Source organism: Mytilus galloprovincialis, chromosome 10, assembly GCF_965363235.1.
Source record: "Mytilus galloprovincialis chromosome 10, xbMytGall1.hap1.1, whole genome shotgun sequence".
In the NCBI taxonomy this organism is placed as follows: domain Eukaryota; kingdom Metazoa; phylum Mollusca; class Bivalvia; order Mytilida; family Mytilidae; genus Mytilus; species Mytilus galloprovincialis.
Window position 1 is genome coordinate 91,094,332 of NC_134847.1, and position 6,878 is coordinate 91,101,209.

Here is a 6,878-nt window from a genome sequence, read left to right on the forward strand (position 1 = left end):
ATATTCAAGATAATTACCAAAAACAGCTAAATTTCCTTAAAATTACCAATTCAGGGGCAGCAACCTATCAACGGGTTGTCCAATTCATCTCAAAATTTCAGGGCAGATATATCTTGACCTGATAAACAATTTTACCCCATGTCAGATTTGCTCTAAAGGCTGCGGTTTCAGAGTCTAAATTTCACCCCTATGTTCTATTTTTAGCCATGGCGGCCATCTTGCTTGGTTGGCCGGGTCACCGGACACAATTTTTAAACTAGATACCCCAAATGATAATTGTGGCCAAGTTTGGTTTAATTTAGCCCAGTAGTTTCAGAGGAGAAAGTTTTGTAAAAGATAACTAAGATTTACGAAAAATGGTTAAAAATTGACTATAAAGGGCAATAACTCCTAAAGGGATCTTATTTGTATGCACAAATGCTTTGGTTTTTGAGTGATAAGCCAAAAACTGCATTTTACCCCTATGTTCTATTTTTAGCCATGGCGGCCATCTTGGTTGGTTGGCCGGGTTACCGGACACAATTTTTAAACTAGATACCCTAATAATGATTTTGGCCATGTTTGGTTTAATTTGGCCCAGCAGTTTCAGAGGAGAAGATTTTTGTAAAAGTTTACGACGACGGACGCCGGGTGATGAGAAAAGCTCACTTGGCCCTTCGGGCCAGGTGAGCTAAAAACCTGATACTATATCAAATACACTATAATAAAGAGACAACTTCCTGTGTTTAATTTCATAATTTATGACGTCACTGGTATCTTTAAACTTTATTTTTAGTGAATGTAACACACGTTTTTGGTATCTCACTAGATCGATAGAGGTTTTTCTTTTGCAAATTGTTTGAATGTATTTCAAATTTCTTCGATATTTTTATGGAATATTGAATAAACGATTTAATTATATTGAATGTCTTAAATGCTCATATTAGTATTTATAAATAAATATGTGAAAACCATGAAAGAAGAAATGTTTTTTCTGAATTCATTACATAACCGATATAATTTCATCCAGAACTCGTGACATATTCAATGTCTGACCTTTGATAACCTGTTCATCTAATTTCCAATCGCTGTTCCTTGTGTCGTAGTAGGTATCAAGAACATTCATCGACCAAGGGATCGGTTTGATTTCTTGGACAAAATATTTTCCAAAATTAATGATTTCCGTTTGGTTCAAGTCTCCGTTTTCATTAGCTTGTGGCATCCAAGCACCGAGATAAGTGGTCAAATTGTAAAATGATGTAAAATAGTTGGCATATTCGATGGCTGTCATGACATTACTTTTTCCGAAATCGTCGCCAGTCCCAGACCAATATTTCTGACCTGGACTTCCGTTTTTTAGTTTTTTATTTGGTCCGGATGCATAGATATGCCACTCTGCCATCATATAAGGATCGTTTTTATAAATGTTTTGGTCGATTTCTTCTAATCCTTTAGCAGTTTTCTTTGGAGAACCTAGAATCAGCATCCGTTTATCATTCTTTCCGCCGGATTCTCTTATCTTTTTTACGACAGCAGATGTCCAGTCGTTGTATTTTGCTGTATTTTCTCTGAGACTTTGTGCGCATTCATTTTCACATGTGTCGACTCCTAGTTCTGTAAATAGGTTGAATGAAAGTCTGTAGTCCTTATCTTTCAGCTTTTCAGCAACACTAGTCCACCACTTCAAATATTCGGTTCGATGTGATGTAGTAGCGAAAGCTTCGGCCTCGTGATGGATCCAAGAAACTATTGGAGCAATGTTCGTAGCAAGACAATCGTTCACGACAGTCTCTAAATTGTCCAAAAAGACAGTCATGTTCAAATTGTCAAGATCTGCTCTACATCTTAATCGTACATTTCTAAAACCTCGTTCATAAATATCAGCTAAGTTATTCTTATTGTATTTCTTGAAATTGAGGGTTTTGAAATAATTCGTGGAAAATCCTTGAGCTATCTTTTTCTGGTATTTAGTTGGTGTATATGGGTTATGTCTGGCTAAAGAATCTTTTAAACAGAATGCACATATGATAACTAATACCACAATTGTCATCATCTTAGGATGTATCTGGAACATTATAACGGATTCTTTTGGTGCTGAAAAACATACAAACGCATAAGTATTTGAGCTTTTGACATTTTATGACTTTTGATAAAAACTTTCTCTAGAAATTGACAAAAGGGTCTGTTGAAATCAAAACTTTACGACAGAAGAGATAATTTCAGCTTCCGAATTCTGACTTTTCATTTCTAAATCAAGAGTTCCAAATGGTGAAGTTAAAATTAACTCTTCCGTAAACTTTACAGACGCCATCACGAGTGGGTTGATCGTTATGGAATATCCGTTTCACATGTGATATTAGATATATATTTTATGTCCTAACTACAAAAAAATGTTAAATCACAAAAATACTGAACTCCGAGGAAAATTCAATTGGAAAGTCCTTAATCACATGGCAAAATCCCGTTCCCATTTCACGAATTTGACTTACCGAATTAAGAGTATATACCGGCTTTGTAATAGAATTAACAATACGACGTATAACACATATGGAGCAGGAGCATGTGATATCATCCCAAGTTTTTGGTGGGGTTCGTGTAATGGTTTGGAGCATTTTAACCTATTGTGTCTGTTTGGTTTGTTCGCACATCGTTGTCAATATTATGGAATTTGATGCGACTGTTATCCAACTGAGAGGTTTAGCTAGCTGTACAACCATTTTCAATCCATCATTTTCTACATCAGAAAATGAATGTACCAAGTCAGGAATATCAGAGTTGTTATCCATTCGTTTGATGTGTTTGAACTTTTGATTTTGTCATTTGATAAGGGATGTTTCGTCTTGAATTTTCCTTGGAGTTTGCATTTAGGAGTTTTGTGATTTTTTTTTTTCATTTTGAAAGTTTGAATATTCATAAAAGTATACCTTGTAAAATATATTATATAAAACATTTACCTCTTGTATACGATATGAACTTGCTTCCCACTCCAATAGAGACCCACTGTCGACGTTGATCACAACTGGAATGACAAGGGCGCTGCAGAACACAGGACTTTATAAATATGTTCAACTTATGAAAGAACACGTCACAAAAGTTTCTTACATAAAGAGAAACTGTTTTGTGTTTAAATGCATCAAGCAAGAGAAATTTAAACTGTAATTTAAAAGGTTTCAGTTTCAGATGAGAAACCACTAATTGGCAATTAAAATTAAATATTGGGAATGAAATAAAAAATAGTTAAATCTGTATTTGTCAAGCCAAACAAAACAAAAATGTATGAGAAAGTCATTTAGAAATTCAATCAATGCGATGAATAAAGAAAAAATATAGATATCCTTTGATATCGCTTGAAATCACTTGAATAAAAAGGTATGTTCTCAAGGTTAACAAATGACTTCATAAAATGGGATTGATAAAATATTTACCTATATCATATTCACTAAATCTTTTTATTTTTATTTTCAAACACTTTTTATATTTTGTTTACCAAATATGCTTGTTATATTTTGTACTTAATTAAAACAAACTTTTCTTGATGTATATTTTTTACTTCATGAAACCAAGCTTTTCTTGAAAATGCATGTACCAAGTCAGGAATATGACAGTTGTTATCCATTCGTTTGATGTATTTGAACTTTTGATTTTGCCATTTGATTTGGGACTTTCTTTTTTGAATTTTCCTCGGAGTTCAGTATTTTTGTGTTTTTACTTTTTTCTTGATGTATCCTTTCAATATTCCACTAATTAGTAGTCGGCTGCTATTATTAATTTATGTAAACATTTCTTGAAATACAATTGTACAAAAATTTTATGCCTTGTGTTGTTATCAATCGAGTATACTTCTTTTTAGTGACTTGAGGATTTATCTAAATTCTTCTGTTTTATGTGTTCTTGAACAAGAGTTTGTCGACTTCTGATTAGATACATAGTATGATTTGTATATATAGGAAAACATTTATTTTTTAATTGTTAGGAAATAATTCGGACCAACATCATATTTTGTGACAATTCCTTCAAGAAATGTGGAAGTGCCTTAAGAAAACTGATACTGCCTCTACCTTTGACTGATTAATTTGATTGTTTGAAGAAAAAAAATAACCGATTAAAACATAAATTCATTTATCATAACTTTTCAGTTTGACGAATATTATTTTGATTTGTCTGTTAGGCCTTGCAAGTTTTGTCCCTTTAGTCCATATTTTTAGGTAACATTTAGAAAGTGTAGTATTGAAAAGTTATGATTGCAGAGACGGATCTAGCCATTTTTCAAATGGGGTTCCACCTATATGTCCCCATTCCAATGCACTGATCGTGAACAATTGTGGGCTTTAACTGTTAGAACCCCCACCCCTTCTGTGGATAGCTTAAATATGTAGTCAGTACTGATTCTGGCATTCCAAAAAAGAAAGCCGATTTCTTTAAATTTGAAACACTGATACACGAAGTGGGTTAATGCAGCTCGCGAGGTACCCTGTCGGATAGGGGATTGGGCCGCTTAAGCCAACCCACCCACCATCCCGAGGCTCTGGGATAAAATGGTGCAAACCTGAATGCTGGCATCTCCTGGCACTAAATTTGAAAGCTGGAAAATATCATTGCACAGTTCATTCTTTAAATACAAGTCTAATTTATGCAAAAAGAAAAAATCAAAGAAAAGTAGAAAATAATATAATATACGAGTATTTAACAATCCATGATAAACCTGAATCATCCTGTTTTCTATGTATTTGTTCTGGTCTAGGTTAAAACTTCTCATTTAAAAAATAATATTGAATTGATAGTAACTTACAAAATATCAACATCAATAGTATCACATTCAATGTAGCTATATTCTGCTTGTCACATATACACATATCGTGAGTGCGTTGATATTGAAACCAAATTTGATAATAAGATCCTTCAAATTTGAGTAAAATAGTCATCCAAAAATTCAAGCATGATGGTCTTTACTTGAACTATAGAATTTGGATGATGGTCGTAACCGACACAAGATGGGAGTAACCTCGAAGGATGACGGTACCTCGAGTATTTAGACGAACTTTTATCAAGATATTTTCGAAATACTTAGCACCGATAACCATTGTGACAAACTCCGTTGACTTATATCGTTTACTAGAAACAATATAATTTTTTACTCTGATAATGGTATGCAGAAATTAAGTTTTAAAACAATTATTAAACAAACACAGTTCTGATATATTCCAAATGATCATCATTTAACCGTAACAGTGAACACTTATTAAGCCAAATAGTCTATTAGGGTTGAGTATTTATATATTGTTACTTTACGTTAAGGAATCAAATTGATTAATACAAAGATGAAATTATCGAACATACAATTTTGAACAATTTTTAATTTTAATCAGCTATTTCAATTCTTATAAACCATTGGCCTTCAAATATTCGGCTGTTGGTCATTCATGATGAAGGTAAATTCACAAATGTGCTTCTGAGTTTTTAACGTGATGTCTAATGCCCGCGTCACACTGTCCCGATTTTTACGCCGATGGCAACACGATTATGGAAATTTTCAAAATCGGGACTGATCGTATTCAGATCGGGCTATTCGTAGTGCCATCTTTAACCATCGGCAACTTTTTCTAGACTTCGGGGACAACTTCGGGAAGGGTTCTAAATTTTTTAACATGTTAAAAAATCCCCGAAGGTGCGTCCGATGTTGAGGGTTCGTATTGAGTTCGTATCACTATCCTCACCATCGTAATGTCACCGGGAATGCATCTTTAAACATCGTATTGCATTCGTGTTTCCATCGTTTCCATCGGGCAGTTTTGACATTGCGATGTCTACACGAATGAATCACGAAGCTATCCAAAGGTCTTACGATGGCAACACGACTTCGTGAAGACCTCGTAATTCCGTCGTGTTGCCATCGAATAAAAGTACGAAGGCGACAAGATGGAACTACGACGGCAATAAATCCATCTAGATGTAAGTTAATTTTCGCTTTAAAATACATTTAAAGTGCCATGCATGCGCGATATGCACTGGTCAGTCTAATACGACAGTTAAGAAAGACGTTCACAAAACATGGAGCTCATATCATATGATTCTATGAGAACAAGAAAGGCGACAGCGTTGTTTCTATTAATTCAAATGGAACAAGAAGAGCAGCTATTACAGGCTCAGGATTTATAACATAGGCGGATCCAGGGGGGCCTGGGGGCCCGCCCCCCCCCGTTTTGTGGGAAAAATTTGATTGATCATATAGGGAATCATTGAAGCATGACTTGAGCGGGCCCCCCTTAGGCCAGTCAGTGCCCCCTCTCCCCCTTAGGAAAAGTTCTGGATCCAAATGTGGTTAAAATCGGCATATAATTTAAATGCATCGTAATCTGTACACGACGTCTTTTAGACATCGTATGGCCATCGCGCCATCATCGTAATCCATCGTGTAGCCTTCGTGATCCATCGTGTAGGCTTCAGGTGATATATGAAGCTTAAATACCCGTCTTCGGTTAACCTTCGTATGTCCATCTTTTGCTATCGTATATAGTTTCGGCACCATCGTATAGACTTCGTTATTCATCGTACTTGCTTCGGTCACTTTTTGGTATTTTAACGAGATCGGTACCAACTTCGTACGAACTTACAATTTTCGCATTCGGGTGTCCATCGTATATAAATATCGGGACAGTGTGACGCGGGCATTAACTTTTTATCGCCGGATTGCATGCCGATCATATATTCACTGAGGGTAAATGTGATCTACGTAACTGCAGTTATGTATATTCAAAGATGACAGACAATGTTTGTGGTCAATTTTCCTTTTGTCAATTTAGTAATAATAATGCATTATTCATCGGTATTTCGTGTCTTCTATGACGTATGACTCAATTTGAAAATGAAATACTCAGTGTTTATTTCATAACTCAACCGCT

General features: G+C 35.0%; 1 long non-coding RNA gene across 1 annotated transcript; it reads right to left on the reverse strand.

Annotated features, from left to right (window-relative positions):
- Positions 1-1,278: 1,278 nt before the first annotated feature.
- Positions 1,279-3,000, reverse strand: LOC143048756 (uncharacterized). The gene is made up of 2 exons (XR_012969934.1): positions 2,934-3,000; positions 1,279-2,073 (listed from the first exon to the last, which is right to left on the reverse strand). It is a non-coding gene; the product is annotated as an uncharacterized LOC143048756 (long non-coding RNA).
- Positions 3,001-6,878: the final 3,878 nt, after the last annotated feature.